This window comes from Sander lucioperca, chromosome 1, assembly GCF_008315115.2.
Source record: "Sander lucioperca isolate FBNREF2018 chromosome 1, SLUC_FBN_1.2, whole genome shotgun sequence".
Taxonomy (NCBI): Eukaryota; Metazoa; Chordata; class Actinopteri; order Perciformes; family Percidae; genus Sander; species Sander lucioperca.
The window spans coordinates 50,781,215-50,799,683 of NC_050173.1; the positions used below are offsets into that span (position 1 = coordinate 50,781,215).

At 42.8% G+C, this 18,469-nt stretch overlaps 1 protein-coding gene and 1 long non-coding RNA gene across 2 annotated transcripts in view; both read left to right on the forward strand.

The window, feature by feature from the left end:
- Window positions 1-18,469, forward strand: part of gpc3 (glypican 3) — a 134,553-nt gene that overhangs the window by 21,542 nt on the left and 94,542 nt on the right. The gene's annotated exons all lie outside the window — the stretch shown is intronic.
- On the forward strand, window positions 265-16,531 carry LOC116036583. Its single transcript, XR_004101649.1, has 3 exons — window positions 265-275; window positions 2,127-2,134; window positions 16,433-16,531. It is a non-coding gene; the product is annotated as an uncharacterized LOC116036583 (long non-coding RNA).

Here is an 18,469-nt window from a genome sequence, read left to right on the forward strand (position 1 = left end):
AACCAAAGTAAAGGAGGTAAGTAATAACCGCTGTGGTTGTCTTTCTTTAGCCCACGTAGCCTGGAAATCATTTCACTTTTTCTACAGCCAGATAAACCTTTGTTTTCATTTTTATGTGCTATAATTCTTCATTGTTTGGCTTTTCAAACTGTCTGTCTTATCTCTGCGGGCTTTATGTCTGTTGCCAGGCGCTCCCTGTCTCCACGGGAGGCTGCCTCAGCATCCTATCCCCAACAGGGCTGGCACACTGCTTAAAGTGCTCCTGTGTCTCGCGTGTTTCACGCTACACTTTTTTTAACTGCGCCTCCGTCTTTTGATTTGACCACACTCAAACCTCAAAATTGTGGTCTGTCTCTCTGCTGATAAAATGGCAGCCAGTCATCACCCCATGGGGTGGATATTTGCATATGATTTCAGCTGTGGCTCTGGATATCTTCAATAGCCGAATTATTATCCCAGAAAGAAAAAAGCCAACTCTTTCAGACTTCCACTTTGGGCTATTCATCTTTTGCATTTCCACCATTATTCTTAAACAAAGGCTGATTTCTCCACTGAGATTAAGAGTCGGTGTATTACTTTTATATTCATTCTGAAAAGACCTGTGGAGTGGAGGATTGGTTAGCTTTGCTTTTGAGCTTGTTTTAGAAATGGAGGGGGGAAAGATAAAAGATGGAAAAAAACTGTAAAAATGTGTGAATGCCAATGCTTTTTGTCAGTGCTTGTTCTTTGTCTTTGCTTTGAATGTTTTCTTATGAACAACAATGTCTTAGTCCATAAAGAAAACCTTTCATGGATTTTAATTGACGTTTTTACCCAAATAGTTGCAGCTCCAAACTAGGCTAACCCCCAGATTTTCTCAAGCTTTAAGGCAGAAATCTGTGCTTTACTCTTCTTAGGCCAAAGAAAACACTTTGCTCTCACATATCTGCCTCATTAGATTCACTTATTCTCCATCAGCCTTTATGGAGAGACCCGAGTTTTGATTCAGCTTTGGTGTCACCTCAGCGGAGCGTTTTCTGCCGGGAGAACACAAGATTTCTGTTCTTCTCTACAATTCCTTCGCCACCTACCCTGTCGTGTTCTTTATGCTGATGTGTCAAAACATTGCCATGAGTGGGACGAGCGTGGCTCTTCGTGTTTGAGCCACATTTTAATGATGTGCCCTGTTACACGCTTCTCGAGCTGAATTTCATCATAGAGGAAAAACAAACAGTGTGGAGTGAGGATCAAAGTGTCATTTGAAATGCTATCATCAAACGGAGCTGAAGGGACTGACAGCTCCTCCCAGCCCCAGCTGAGAGAAGGAGCCTTTGTTTCTTTCAACGTCTGATGACTGGTGCATCGGCCGGGAAGAAGAGAAAAGAAGAGAGGGGAGAGAGGAGAGTAAAGGAGAGGAGGTGAGGGAAGAGGATAAGAGAGGAGAGAGTAGAGTAAAGGAAAGGAGAGGAGGCGAGGGGAAAGGATAAGAAAGGAAATGAGAGGAGAGGAGAGGCAAGGAGAGAAGAGGAGGTGAGGGGAGAGGAAAATAGGGAGGAGGAAAAAGGAGAGAGGAAAGGAAAGAAGAGGAAATAGGGGGAGAGGACGAGAGGAAAGGGAGAAGAGTGGAAAGGAAATAAAAAGGTCAGGAAAGGAAATAAAATGATAAGCAGAAGAGTGGGAAGGAAAGGGTATTCAAGTAAAGGAAGGAAGAGAAAAGGGACAGGATGAAGAGTGAAAGCAGCATATTGACATGAACACAGCTCACACTGAGCTAATGAGCTCCTTTAAATGAATCACCCAGCATCTCCATACATCATGTGGGACTTTTGTCCACTTAATGGTTGATACAAATCTGCTTTTCAGAAATGCCCACAGTTCTATTTAATCAAAGACGTTTCTATGAGCTAAATCAATGCAAACGCAAGATCACATTTGAACAGCCACATCTATTAACAAGACGTGTTTGAGAAAGCACACGTTTGTCTACATACTTACCCAAATGGAGGCTATTCTTAGATGTCACTTTGTTTATATTTATCCTCACGCCAGGGCAAACATATTCAGAATAAATCTAAAGCCTGTGCAGCTTGCGGCTGCAAAAGTTCCCTCTCCCGTTTCCTCAAAGCTCTAACTCCCTCAATCTGAAGTTATGTGAGTTCAGCTCTGTGGGGACAAACCCAGCAAGACCTGAAGGTGTTTGCATGTCAATCTTTTTCTTTGTGCACAGTGTTTGGCAGGTTGTGGCATGGGACAGCTGGTTTAGAATTAATCTTCAAGGCCTTCTTCTTTATGAAAAGCAGCCTCCGCTTTGGAAAAGTGCACTCTGCAGTCGGTTCACTTGCAGGTATAAGTTTTTAGAATAAAATTCAGATTGCAGTTTCATTATATCAGCACTGAGTTTCTCTGAATAGGAAGATTATAAGACAGCTGTCGCAGCACTGAGGCACGACCCATTTATATCTGCTCATCCTCTATTATTTCATTGCTCTTCCTTCACCTCGCGACCCCACCAGCTTGCCCTCTTCCTCCTACCATAACCATGCACATAGTTCAAAGAAATGCATTTTTCATGTTGGCCTATGAAATATTGAAACACTTACGCAACATGTGCTCAGCCATGCAGACATAACAACCATGTCAGGGCAGGGCAGAGGGGCTGATCTTACATCTTTGGGATCTCATGGCTTATTTACAACAATATAAATATGTAACAATTAACCAAATTTAACTTCTTCTGACAGAGGGCCACTGTCATTTGTTCAAAGCCAGTGTGTACCCTTTCCTGACAAGCGACCTCTTGCTGTCTTGAGTCATTATTGTCTTCTCCAAGTAGCAAAGGTGAAACTACTTTCACTGAGCGAGAGACCATGGTTCTTATATCCAACAGTCAACACTGCTTTCTTTTAACCAAATGTTTTCTTAACTTATACCAACAGTTTCCTGAACTGACCCTAAACTTAGAGAGCTGGAGTGAAACTAGAATCTCCTGCATCAAATTACTATAAGAGCCTACAGCTATGCTAGCGGCGCGGTGAGGCTCTGCTTTGAGCTAAATGCTAACGTCAGCATGCTAACATGCTGTTGTCCGGCAGCAGTAGGGGCAACGGCACAGACAACGCCATGGAGTTATCAATACACATACAGTATGTTATTTCAGAGCCATGGTCGGGGCCATAGATTCTAATTTACAAAAACCTCAGTCAGATGAAGGATCAATGAGTCAGGCAGACTAGACTAACATATTCAGATTAACAACCTGTCTGCCCCTGCTCTCTGTCTGCTAATATGGGAATGCAGAGGGATGGCATCCCCCCCTCTAATCGCTTCCTGTCCGGCAGGTATATTACCATGTTCACCATCTTAGTTTAGCATGTTATCATGCTGACAATTAGCACTAAGCTCAAAGTACAGCTTTAAAAAAACAAATCTTAAAAATGTATTTATTAAAATTCAAAAGTAAAAAAAAAAAAAAAACGACTTCAGAAGAAAGTGTTGGTGGATTACGTAGATATTAAAGAAGCCAAGTTACAATGATGCAAGTATCTGCACTGTCGCACTGGAACATTTAAATGAAAGCAGTTGCATTTTTTAGTACAGTATGCTAAGAAATTAATCATTAAGTTTTGTTAAAATCACAAAGATTTTGACTTCTAAAAAGAACTGCTAAAGCAGATGCTTGTTATAATGGTTAGTAAACCTTTATTTCTTCAGAGGACCGCTGAAACAAATGCTCAAGAAGAGATCGTCGAGCTACAGAAGCTAATAGAACAGAGGCTAGACGTCAGGACATCAGCTCCCTGAAGAGGTGGCAAATCAGAAATTGTGACTCATTTTGGATGGTATTGAAAAATGACCTATTTTTTAAATTTAAGTGAAAGGACTTGTTGGAAGAGCACCTTCCAGGGAGAAAATATAAAATAGAATACATTCATGTATATGCCCCCGTGTTCCAGATGAGTCATTTAAAATATTTTTATGTTTTAGAGAAAAGGAGGGATGACTTTGATGGAAAAAATATATATTTAACATTTGGCATATACCAAGAGATTAATTCATATTTTTATTTTTTTATTTTATTAACACAGGGACACAGGATTTTTATTTTTATTTCACTGTGTCTTAGGTATGGGGCTAATGCCATACTTCTTGATAGCCATTATCACATTGATCTCACATGGTTTCTCCAGATTGAAAACAGCTGTACTCATATTTTCACGTCCTCTTCTTTAAACAATACCACTGTCATTGTTCACACGCAGCTGATAAGGTGTAGTCTATAATGAAGCGACTGATCCGGGAATTATTGATGAAGCAGGACACCATGTTGGCCCGGCAGGAGTGTGTGAGGAGGGCACCGTGGCCCAAGGGCGAGCCAGGACCGAACAGCTTAACAAAGGAAAGAGAGAGGTGGTGGAGGGAGCAGCTGCACGCTTCTCTGCCCGCGCGGCGTGACTGATGTGAGGAGAAATGTTTGGGTGGTGAGGAGTCTGCTCCGAGTCCCGGCGGGGCCTCATCAGTGGTGCACCTCTCAAGCCCCCTCTCCCCAACATCCCTACATCTCCAACCACCCTGGCTGGTAGAGGCTAAGTGGTGTGAAGCAGGGAGCTCTCCGACAAGCTCCATTACTCCTACTCAGCAAATTCCCCCGGTCTGCCTGTCAGTGGAGAGGTGATGGGGTGGCTGTTGGGGAGGGGTGGGTCGTTAAAGGAGGTAGAATAGAGTCTCATTCATTTACCAGCTCCCTCACCAGCTTTTTTAGTAACTTCCTAACGATGGCAGTAAAAATAGTTAATTCACTCTAGCACGCAGCTAAAGGGTCGGTTTGTCGTTTTTCTCCTTCTGAGAGGCAAACTCGGGCAGGAAGAGGAGAGTGGCGGAAAGACGGGAGGTAAAAACACAAAGGAAGAACTGTCATGGCTAACATGGACCTTGTTAGTATCGATCGTCTCAGATTGAGCACCTTTACATCTATAATTCATCTCCGTCTGATGGAGGCTGGAGAGGGTGGGGATGAACTGTGATTTAGTATGTTTTCATAAGCAGTCTGAAATGTTTGCTTGTGACGGTGCGGATAATAATGAGCCACAGGGGGGTTGTCCGTGGGATTGATTCCCTCTCTGTCAATTCTGATGGGTGCTGCAGGCGGCCCTGGTGGCCTCCGCTGCGTTGCATCTGCGCCCTTCTGCAGTGCTGCGGCCCACTTCAGGGAATGTCAGCTTGAACAAGGCGAGTGGAGGGGATCGCTCCCTATTAATATTTGAGGAACTCTCGTCGCTGCAGCTGTTTACTTAACAGAACACGCTCCGGGGCCCCCTAGAAGAGCGCGCCACAGAGGAGCTGACAGTGTCACCCTGTCACTCACTCCTCTTGCCCCCCCGCCCATACCCCCACCTCTCAAGGGTGGTGTACTGCTACCTGTCCCTTTTCCCTGGGCTCCATCTCCCCCCTTCATCCATCACAATTCCATCGTTTTGCTTCCTACCTGTCAACCTCTGTCGTGTCTGTCATTACTTTTCATTTGTGCAGCCGCGTGCCGTGTTATACAAGGTAAGTGCACACACGCTCGCCCACTGAATGATTTCGTTGTTTTTCCCGTCTGCGTCTCGCTTTCAATTTGTAAACATATGTGTCTGTTCCCTGCTCTCCGTCAAGATCTCGTGTGTGTGTGTGTGTGTGTGTGTGTGTGTATGTATCACAGTAGGCTATGGGTTGTTTGTCACCTCAAAGCAGTCTAAGTGGATTCATGGCTGTTATGACCAAACTCTGTCCTCCTCCTCCTCCACTCTGAGGATGATGACAAGCATTCAGCCATGCAGGCCGCGCCACTCACAGCCTCATTCCCCTGATGTGTATTGCTGCTCTGAAATCAGACAGAGTTCAGGAGTTCATGCAGCTTTAATAACTGAGAGCTTTTATTTTCTCACTGTCTCATTTCTGCACACATGAAGCTGTTAAAAGGAATAATTCAACATTTGGAGAATGTATTCACTTTTTCCCTAAGAGTTAGAAGAGAGGATTGATACCACTCTCGTCCCTGCATGGTAAACATGAAGCTACATCTGCATGTTAGCTTAGCTCAAAGACCAAGTGAGAGAACAGCTCCCTGGCTCTGTTCAACGGTAGGCTAACAAAATCCGTCTCGCAGCATCTCAGTCACATGAGAACAGCTCACTAAAGCTTGAGACAGACATGAAGGTTAACTGAAACCTACAGAAGACTGGACAAACTACACAAAAGGATTGTTTCCACCAACTTGCACAGATTTTTTTAGTCTTTGGCAGTCAGGAAGGACCATAAACCTTACGACTGAGTACTAAATAACACACTAAACCACTGGTCAGTAATAACTGAAGTTCTGGTGGTAGACGATGCTCCTGTACCAAAACAAACATGGACGGCAACCAGCCAAAAAGTCGTAAAATGTGGGTACGATCTTGGATGGAGGGGTGTGTGAAGGACTATACAGCCTACAGAGGGAACTGGAGGTGAATGAACTTCAGCAAAACTATTCTGTTAAGCAAAGGGCTGTCATTGAGGAGGCCTCACCGCCGATACACTGAATGAACAGAACAGGACAGGACAAGATTTGAAATAGCCTCTTTATGGTGTGTGTCCACTGTCAGCATCATTTCAACGCTTGCAATTAATTTTTATGGGAGCAGTGCAATGCATTCTGGTAGCGTCGCGGGGACTTTGGAGAAGTAGGGCGTTGAGTCGCCCGCTCCTCATTTGCATAAAGTTGAATCCAGCCAACGTTATGCAAATGAGGAGCGGCCAGGTCGGCCTGACGCCTCTCAAAAGCTGACAAATCTTTTAAACTGACCTTTGTCGATCTGAAATAAAGACAGATTCAGCAACTGCATGGCCTATTTCTCGCTTAAAATGTTTTCAAAACTATTTTCGTAAAGTAAGAGATCGTATTCCAAAAGAGCCGCCATTATGGTTGGTTTTGAAATGGTTTTGTAGCAGCCAGCGCCACGTGACGCGTTCGTCCAATCAGCGGCAGCCATCGCGGTTGTAGGAGGGTGTAGACTGTTTTATTTGCTTGTCAGTGGTCATTGAAGACAAACTGGTGGCGAGCCCACTAGTGTGCAATGCTGGGACATGAGGCGATCCCATCTGTGAAAACAACGCATATATGGACAAGTACCTTTATACTTTTAGGTCAAGCGTTCGTTTTGTCTCTGTCTCTCTCTTTCTCAGTCTTCTGCTACACTTTCCTACCATCCGGAGGCTTTCTGTTCCCCTCAGTCGAGCAGGATTTGTCACAGGTGTTAACAGGAGGTTTTCGTTCCCATCGTACTGCAGAGTAACTTTCCTGTCCTGCTTTGAACCCTGCTTGATTTCGGCTTTCTTGAAATCAGAAGCCGACCTAATACACACAAAGAGATTGCATAATCTTAATGGTCGAGACCAGGCTGATAGGGAAGGTGTGTGCGTGTGAAAAAAAACCGGGAATACAGTATACTTGTGGGGTCCGGACAGCTTTGTGGGGCCAGAATGCTGGGTTAGAATTAGGTTATGGTTAGGGTGAGGGTAAGGGTTAAGGTTAGGCATTTAGTTGTGATGGTTAAGGTTAGGGTTAAGGGCTAGGGAATGCATTATGTCAATGACGGGTCCCCACAAAGATATTGAAATGCACTAGTGTATGTGTGTGTGTGTGTGTGTGTGTGTGTGTGTGTGTGTGTGAGTGAGAGAGAGAACCGGCTCATTAATTGAAAGAACCTAAGCTGCAGTTTCCCTGAGCCAGTGCAGATTCCATCTCATGTTGAGCTTTGTGCAGCTTCATTTGCACATACCACTCTGTTGTGTTTTTGTGTGATGCCAGGTTGTGTTTTCTCTAAGTGGGATTATTTATTGAGCAAAACTGCTCCGTCAAATGCACCAGGGAAAGTTTAGAGGCTGCTCACGTGTCTGCCTGTGTGCACACAGGTCGTATACTGTACAGGTCTGTTTGGTTTTCAGATATCCAGATATCCTTACAAGCTTTTGCAATGTTGTAGGTCTAGGTTTGATGTTGGCTTCGTACAGATGGCACATAAGAGAGACCGAAGCTAAATGGAAATTGTTCTGTTAGATAGCACAGGCTGAGAAATGTGGGCTATTAAAATGTTTCATGTTTTGGAAGTAAAAGGTGCATTGAATTCCAGCATTCAAACGCAGTGAAGGACATTGTAATTCTTACTGTAACATACTCAGGGTCATAATCCATTATGGCAAAGGTGTAGGAACGACAGTTCATCTTTTCTGATGAATGAAGTCTTTTAATGTGGTGTTTTGAAGTGATCATTTTCTTCTGCATATTTCCTTTGCTCTCTTTTGATTTGAAATGATGAGGTTTTATGACACTGACCAATTTGAGTCGGACAAAATATCATTGTCAGTTAGACACAGTGTGGCCGCGAGTTAAAAGGTTGTCTAACGACAACATGGCAGCACTCTTATTCATGCATTTTTCATAAGGGGAGAGAGTTTGTTTTTGAGAGCCAATAGTAAAGATGACACACACACACACACACACACACACACACACACACACACACACACGCTGGGAACTGTCTGATCCCTGATAACCCCAGGAGAGGTGTTGGGTTTAACCAAGACATTTCAGAGCAAACTGTAGACAAGACCCAAGGGTGCGGTGGTGACTGCACTGGATCTTCTTACAACACTCCAGGATGAGTACAGATGCCCTCATGAGGTTAAGAGGGTCAAAATTGGAGGAGTGTCTGTCCGGGCTAATGACCGGCTCAGGGGAAAACATGCTCGGTGGCAGCTGCAGCGAGGAAAGAGAAGCAGGCTGGTGATGAGATAACTGGTAGATTAAGAGCATATGTTTCTGTCTTAAAGGGGTAATAGAATGATTATATAGGGTATTTCACACTGTTCCTTAAGGTCTCCGAATAGGGTATGTAACATTGGTTGGGCTGAAAATGGCCCGGGTGCTGTTCTATGTGCCCTAATGCAACCCTGTGAAATAGCCCTAGAATGAAACAAGAGGTTTTCTCCCTTTTATGGTATGCTCATGAATATTTAGATGAGCTGTGCGCTGATTGGTTGGTTTACAACGAGCGAATCTGAGGAGCAAAGACGCAATGGCCAACAGCACTCACTGGGACCGGCAGCTCGTGCTGCTCTGTACCCAGCGCACAGTCACCTTTTCTGGGGTAACTACACCACCAACTACCGCTGACCTGACAGAGCTCCACAAGCGGCAGATCTGTGAGATTTGCATAGGAAAGAGGTGTCAATGGGACTTTGAGGTTCTCTGTATGCCCATTTTACCCACCGAACTGTCGTTATTCAACTATGACAAGGTAAACTCGGGTTTGCATTCTATCACCCCCTTAAGGGTTAAACTTTGAAGCTGCACTATAATAGTAAGAGTCAATCAGATGACTACATACAATATGAAAGGGCTCACTCATGGTAAAATTACCATCATTGTTTTGGTTTAAAGGATAACCCGTTTTTTTTTTCAACCTGGACCCTATTTTCCTATATTTTTGTGTCTAAGTGACTGATGGGAACAACAATCTTTAAAATTTGTAAGCTACAACGTAAGTTAATATGGCAATTGTGCACCTTCAATTTACGTCCACAATAAGTGCTTGTTTTACTACTGACATGCTCAGATTATTATTCTAAGATTATTCTCAGATTCTATATACAACATTATAGAAGGGATTCCTACAGAGGTTGACCTTTTTGTTAAAGAGTAAGATCCCTTTAGTTTAAGATGAAACAGCCCTGCAATCACTATCGCCAAACCCACCAGACTCCATTTAAATTAATATTTTTATCATCATAAAATACACTTATGCACTTATACATTCAAAGTCATTAGAAACAAAATAAAACTATCAAAAGCCATGAAGGTGCGCAATTGCCCAATAACTTACATTGTACCTTGTTCGCTGCTGCCGACTACAGCAGCCTTGTCTAATACTGGACCAATTTCCCAAGACCAAGATTGTTGTACCCATCAGTCACTTAGACACAAAAACAGGGGTCCAGGTTGAAAAAAATGAAATTTCCCTTTAAGGCACACATTTCATTCATTCAGTTTTGTCGCAGCAGGCTGCCGTTTTCAGTGCCAAGGTCTAATAAACCCACTGTACGCTCTGTACCCATCTCCTAATGACAGACAGTCAAAACATAGCGTAGCAATTAGGAGACCCAGATATTTTTCACAGGAGTTAGTGAAGACATCATTTAGGAAGCTGAACAAACAAAGACTCACTAATCTTCTGCTTTTCACCAACACACATTTTCACTGCAAAATGTCTACTCACTGGGATCACCTCTCTCTATCACAGTGAATGAACATACTGCACAGCAGTACTCTCCTATTCAGCAATGAGACGAGGCAAAATAGAAGTTACCAGAATGTGACTCCGGGTCTATAAGAACGTGTGTGGCACAGCTTCGATTCAGATCCCAAAGTGATTGAAAAGTTACTGTGGAGGGCATAATTAAAGCATGATACTGCCTTGATCATGTCTAGTTTTGTGGTGGTGCAATCAGCGGGTGAAATCCACCGCCAAACTGTAAATCAAAACTTACACCTTATGTATCTAATGTGGGACTGCCATTAACCCCTCGCGTCGACTATAAACGCAGCTTCAGACAAAAATTCACACCCCAAAGACTTTAAAATCGCTTGGGTTAGTATGATTGACATCGGTTATCAGGAAATATTCTACTTTAATAACAAAAAACAGACTTCCATGGGCAGTCCATTAATCACTAATGAGTCTTTATTTAACCAGGGCATTCTGCGATTCAATTCGCAATAATGACATTATCCCGCTTATAACATGGTTTATTACACGGCTTATAACACAGCTTATTATACGGCTTATTACGCAGCTTATTACACGGCTAGTCATACAGAGGTTACCCGCGGAAGCCAGGTCGCCCAGGGGAGTGAGCTAACCATTAGAGGATGGATACCTGAACCGAGCCTGTTGGTACCCGGCGGTACCCGACGGGCCGGGCCGGGTTCGGACAGATATTTAGAAATGATGTTCGGGTTCGGGTCCGGCTTGGTCACATCAGTGCGATAAGGCATTGAACATTTTAAATTTAAAAAAGCTTATTATGTAGGTGCATGCCTGTGTTAACATGCGCTTGTTTCCCTGTGTGCGCTGATGCGTGCAGTGTGCAGTTGCTTAATAAAAGTGGGCTTTCCACACAAACAAACGTAAATGTGTCATTAGTATGAGAAAAAAATGAGATTTTAACTGTGTCGGGCTTGGGTCGGGCTCGGACATAAATATCTTAATGCCTGTCGGGCTCGGGCCATGTTTGGTTACTGCTCTGTCGGACGCGGGCCGGGCTCGGACAGAAAAATGCGGCCCGATCCACACTCTACTAACCATGGAGCTAACTAATGCTCTGTTTACACTGTTCCCATTAGCCCTCCAACCTCTCCCTTCCTTTGTGATCCACTAATCAGCATTATGAGCTCCGTATGAGGCTGTTGATTTACAAACAATTGTGTTGATTTAAAAATGGTCTGCCAGAGTCTATGATCAAAACTCTGTCCATGGCAACGGTCTGTTATTCTTAGCAACAGTCTATGATACAGAAATAGCAGACCGCAGAATGCTGTGATTGAACAATCAGAAATAGGTATTTAACCAAGCCATATAATAACTTTTTATTAATGCGGGGTACGTGCTGGTGGAAGATGTATTCAGATACCTTACCTAAGTAAAATTACTAATACCACACTGTCAAAATACTCTGTTACAAGTAAAAGTCCTGCATTGAAAATTATACTTTAGTAAAAGTATGTAAGTATCACCAGGAAAATGTTCTTAAAGTATTTAAAGTAAAAGTACTCAATGCAGAAAAATCCTCCAATTTTAGAGACTGGAAATGATCCAAACGGTTCTGTCAATCATCTAAGTGTTTAATCATCTAATCATCTCAGCTGGACTTGTAGGCTGTTATATTGTTGGCTAGTTTAATTTATTATAAAGCATCGCATTTTATAAACTACATGTGTTTTGTGTGCACATTTTATCTTTAAGTAACTAGTAACTAAAGCTGTCAGATGAATGTAGTGGAGTAAAAAGTACAACATTTCTCTCTAAAATGTAGTGGAGTAGAAGTAGAAAATAGCATGAAAAGAAAAGACTCAAGTAAAGTACACCTCAAATTTGTACTTAAGTACTTTAGTAAATGTACTTAGTTACATTCCACCACTGCTGGTCCATGTCTCTCTATTCACCCTCCTCCTCCCTCAATCGGTTCAATGGTCATAAACACTGTCTCCTCCGACGTCTCTCTTTTCCGTGTTGCAGTAATTTCAGTAAAACATCTGTTTTTCAACATTCATTTGCGCCATCTTCGACATGAGCTGCTCAGTTTCAGACAACATTGTTTGTAGGTCTCAAAGAAACTCGACACAGTAGCGTAGAAACTAGCAACTAGCAATTTGGCGGTGTAATTGCAGAGCGATGCAGACACACCAGCGCAAGTACAAATGCTCACACATACATTTATAAATCAGCCTTTAACAGTTACAGTCAGGAACAGGAACAAACAAATAAGACGAGGATAATTTACAAGGTGCAGGCTCAATTAAAACACTTAACAGAGTTGAGAAGAGTCTTGAAGTTACAGAGAGGTATTAAATGCATTTCTGTCGCTACTTATCATGTCATTTAAAGTGCTCATATTATGCTCATTTTCAGGTTCATAATTGTATTTAGAGGTTGTACCAGAATAGGTTTATGTGGTTTAATTTTCAAAAAACACCATATTTTTGTTGTACTGCACATTGCTGCAGCTCATCTTTTCACCCTGTGTGTTGAGCTCTCAGTTTTAGCTACAGAGTGAGACATCTCACTTCTATCCCATCTTTGTTGGGAGTCGCACATGCTCAGTAGCTAGATAAGGGCTACTAGCCAGTCAGAAGCAGAGTATGAGGGCGTGCCACACTAGCAGCTAGGCGAGCATTATAACGATAGCAACGAGCATTACAGAAACGTGTTCCAAAGTGACCACGTTTGTCTCTGAAGTAAAGGCTGGACTACAATAGAGCTGTTTGGAGCAGTTTGTGAACAGTGTTTTCTGTTGGAGATGGTAAGTCCCTTTGGGGTGGACTTTTTCACTTTGTAAACCTATAATGTGCACAAAAAATATATATAACACAATAAAGGAATAGGAAAAAGCCAAAAAGCATAATATGAGCACTTCAAGTCAACAACAAACTATTGTTTGAATTGAACACAAACATGTTTATAGCCAAAGATCCTTGTATTCTTGGCAGCTGAAAACAATGATTTCTATGCGGCTGATTGTAGATATTGGCTCTGGCCAGCTCTTTGTATTTCTTTGGTTCATCCGGGCAGCAAGCTCCACTGTCCTTTGAAAATAATAGGCAGCCTTGGGAATGTACTGAATGAAAGGACACGACAAGCATGTCAGGCAATGACTTTCTCTCTAAATGACTTTTTTTTATTTTAGAGTTTACTTGTCTGAAGCAATGTCTTCTATTGACCGTTTCCCTTCAGGTCTCTTTGTGTTCAACATAACATAAAAAAACATGAATTGAATGAAATTTGAATGAAATAAGTTTCTTTGTAAAAAGGAAGCACAATCAATAGCTGTTGCTGTCATTTGCTCGGCAGGAGAGACTTTGACTGTCAATGTCATTTGAAAGTGTGCACAGTTTGATGGCAGCGGGGACGCAGCTGCTTTGAGGCTCTCAGTGAGACATCGGAGTGAAATTTAAAGCAACGAGCTGCAGTCTGACTGACGATGGCTGTCACTTTGCCAGCATGACACTGCACTTATGCTGCTGAGCCACCCACACAAAGTTCAACTGAAGTTTCTATTTTCAGATGTAGGTTTTCTAGGAGTAATATGGGAAATGACTGCTTGTTTGCATGCATGCATGTGTGTGTGTGTATGAGGCGCCGCTGCTGTACAGCCCGGTGTGTGTCCTGCTCCTGTGGTTGTGGGTCTAATTATCAGGCCTCAGACGGAGCCAGAGGCCAACAGGTGTCTGATCTGGATCAAAGCCAGTGAAAATAATTACCCAACTCTCCCCTCTCCTAGATAAGACTAACTGCCTGCACTCCCTTACCGCAGACCACATATCCGCAGCCCTTCTACTTGGAGGCAAAATAGTACAATCAGTTATACATTTATGCTCTGTGGTGCGATGATGGCGGGCAGACAGACAGACGGACACCCTCATGCTTTGCGTTTGTGCTTGCACATATGTCTGGGCACACAGAGCTACAGGGTGAGCGCAGGCAGACAGATGCACAGCAAACGCCACTCCGTTGAATATATTATCTGTTCATCATTAACACGCAGCCAGGAAGCCAAGAGCAAACTTTAAAGGACAGACGCGCGCTCCATCAGAGCTCTGGCATTTTCATAGCCTCATTTCAAAGATGCTCTTTGAAGTCTCCTAACGAACTACATTCATGCCACATTTATCTAAAACTACGGCACGGCGATAAAACTGATCAGTTCATCAAAGACGGATCTCGATTTGATTTCACTCCACCGGACTCGCCCCACTGTGACGTGACTAACCTGGACTCTGATTACATCTTTAGTCAAAAAGAGATATGCATGTGAAAAGATTTCCAACTGTGACCAGAAAAAAAACACATGTCAAAGTTTTGGAAAAACATTTAATAAAATACCAAGTCATAATGTGAAAGTATTTAAAGCTGAAGCTGTCACACTGATTGCTCTAAAAATAAATGGTCCTGCATCCGTCAAAGATCGTATAAGACAGAAAGACTGTAAATAAATTCATTCTTTTTTTTGCAACTGGGCAAACAAGCTATGTAATTTTTAAAGCGAGCTTCATACTTTCTGTGCGTGTGAGGGTCTAGATATAATTCATCTTTTTATATATATATATAACTTTATTTTAATTTTTCTAGATATAATTCATCTTTAAAGGAATACAAAGGCAGCCCAAACACTGGTGGGACACCAGACCTACGGGGGAACCTCAATTGCATGAATGGAACTGCGTGCACTTCCACCCGACCGGTTCAAGTCCACAGCTGTCCGCGGATGGGGACAGTATGTCCGAGCCGTCATGCACAACACCGCGTAGGCTACTACACAGCGTAATATTGGATGGGAACTAACGCTGACAGGGACAGGAAATGCAAAAAAACAGGTTTCATAAATTGAATTGTGACAGTTTTCAATTCGCTCTTAAGCAAACATTCATTCATATAAAAATGTTACAGGTTACCACTTCAGCTCTGCACAATAGTGCATGAGTGATACTTTGCATGCGTGCCCCACAATATTAGTTCCACACAGGGTTACAGGGCCTCTGGCAACATGCACACTGGATGTGATGAATATGTAAATTAACAAATGTCTGCCTTTACGTTGTGATTCCCACTTTGACTGCTGTCCTTGCACAACTAAGGACACTTTGTCTGACTACTTCCTCAATTTTACAATGAATATACATTTTCTCCATGTTTGTTTAAGGTAAAGGTACAATTTTTATATAAAGTAGATGTAGCCAATGCAGGTGCTTCATTTTAATGTTAGGGTGCATTGAGAGTACATATGTTCTGTGCTTTTATAACAAAAATTGAATTGCTATTTTGTGAATCATTTCAGATTTTGCAAAGGGATGTTTGCAGCTTGGCTGATGCAGTTTTGGTGGGCCTGCTTGTAAGGTTAATCACACTTGGTTAGTATGGATTTACATGAATTAATTACATTAACATCCGGAGTGCAGAGCGGTCCTGAATTGCAGTCTGTGCTTTTGCTGTGACTCATAGTTCATGGCTTGTGTGTTGTGTTGGTATCTATCTGTAGAGCCCTCAGAGAGCCAACCTGTGTAAGATAGGACAAAAGTTAAGCTTTGTAACCCCAGTTCTATGAGTACAGGTGGAGCCCTCTGAACTTGTGCTCCCGAGTCACCCTATCTGCCAATACTCCTGTTTTTCCCGGGTTTCTCCTTCCCATCCGTTGTTTTCCCAGAAAACTCCCGTAATTTGCGTGGCCCTCAAAGTTTATTATAAATGAGCGTACACCGCCATGAACTGCAGCGACACACTGCCATGACTCGATGAACAAAGCAACTGTCTGTGGTTGTTCACATCTGTAACAGCAGGACAGTCAAATGTGTGTTATCTAAACCCCTAAAGTCAGTTGAAATGTTGTCGGTAGCCTAACGGTTACAAGCAGGCACAATAGTGAAGGACACAACATGTCGACTGATGTGGTGTTTTTAGCCGGGCTGGACCAGAGAGTATTCGGTTAAAACCATAAACTGTATGGTTAAAACAGATCGGTGATGCCATTTTGCGCTCATTGTTCAATGTAAAGTTTACTGGAAATTATGTAATGTAGTGTTTTACGTGGAGTGAACACTGTGCCGGATTTGCTTGTAAAAAATAACAGTAACAGGCGAACCAGCTTAGTGGCTGTGTCACAGGTGATACCCAATCAGCAGAGACGTGTCTGTAAACTCGTGGTAATAAAAAGGCAGAGCGCTTTCGCACACAACAGTGTGTTTAACGCACCCCCCCCGTTTCAGATAAAATAAACTGTTTGCTACGTTTTTTTCGGAGCTGAACATGGCCCTGGTACTGTGTAGGATTGATGCGTCTATCCTGATTGGTTGAACAAATACCTGCAGGTCTACAGAGCTAGCTTGTTAGAGGGATCCAACTCCTTCCATGTTCTGTATAAACTCTCTCTCTCTCTCTCTCTCTAGACATTGTTATTTGTTGTTATTTCCCCTCTGAAACCATTATGTGCTGTGTGACTTTAGTATCTTGGATCTTTTAAGGTTCATTTTATATTGTTGAATATCAGTATTTATGCATTTTTGGATTAAAAACCAGACGGAAGTTGTTACAGAAGAGATCAAATGTTTGTTAATGAAGCACCTCTCCTCACATTGTAATGGCACAGCTGGATGTTGTTGTTCCAACTTACCAGAGTTACCAGTTACCACTGACCTGAGAAAGACAGATTTTACATTTTGTGCTCCACATACCTGGAACAAATTGGCGCATACGCTGAAGCATGATGCTGCTGATGCTGAGTGCAGTGGAACAATTCAGAAATCTGATGAAAACCTGATTAATTCTGAACGTGAAATATTTTAAACATTCATTTAAAATGAATGTTTCAATCCACAGAATGTTTAGTTTGTGCGTTTTTCTCTTTAGGGTTTTTCTTGTAAAAGATAAATCAGTACGTGTTTCTAAGTATCAGGTAAAAATGAGATGCTGTAAAAACGTGTGTGCATGTGTGTGTGTGCCTGCGTGCTGTTGTCGAGGACCTCACACCAGTCAGTCCTGGCTTAAAGTGGAACAGTGCAGCTCTGATTTCACAGAGTGGCGGGGCCGGGTTATGGCGGGATCAGGCATCACTGGAGGCTCGAGCATGACTGCCTGATCTGCCCGCGAGCCGAAATTCCTCCCTGGGGTCTGACTGCCAGGCTCAGCGCAGACTGTGTGACAGACATACTGCCGTCAGTGGCAGCCCACAGCGGACCAGAGCAATAGGAAGAACAAGGCCCAGGAGGTGTGTGTGTGTGTGTGTGTGTGTGTGTGTGTGTGTGTGTGTGTGTGTGTGTGTGTGTGTGCGTGTGTGTGTGTGCGTAGTCCAGGCTCTGCCTGAGCTACTTGATACAGGCAGAAATGTGACGGGACCCCCCAGTGAGACCTGAACTATCGGCCCTCATGGCTCAGGTCCAGAGGCTGCCAGGGGCCACTCTTAAGTCTCTCTGCTCTGTGATCATGTGATCAGAGCTGGAAGGAATTATATAAGGTTCTTTTTAGGTGGAAATATGCTGGAAATATGCTGTTACTTTATTGAAACTTTGCCTAAGCGGTTGTAAAAAAAAAAAGTGGTTTAAACTGCATTATTTTAAAATGTTTCACCTGTTCAACTGAAGCAAAGATGGGTTGTTCCTACCTTGTAGTTGTTTGTTTGCAGAGACAAGATCACAGGATCAGAGTCAACCATGTCGTAGCATTTACTGCAAATGTCCGCCACATTCCTATTTATGAATTTTATGGAAGGCCGGTGTGCATAGCATAAGATTTCAACAAGTACAGTACTTAAAGGGAAACTTTGGACCCTATTTCCCCATGTTTTTGTGTGACTAATAGGGACAAAATATTTGAATTTGGTCCAGTACTGAGCTAGAGCCCTACAGCTGGCAGCTGCGAAACGAACTGCAATGTAATTCTTTGGTGCAATTGCGTCACACATGATTTGACTTCTCCTTGAGCGAGACTTGACAAGACACAACAACAAATGAAGGGCAAGCGAAAGGTAAAAAAAAAAAGGGTCCTTTCCATTATTGTGTCAGACACTTATAATAATACATATAATATCAACAATAGCAAAAACATTTATTTTAGTGGACATACATCGATGGCGCGTTATTGCCCCAAAGGATTACATCGCAGCCCGTTTCGTGGCTGCAGCACTCTCGCTCAATACTGGACCAATT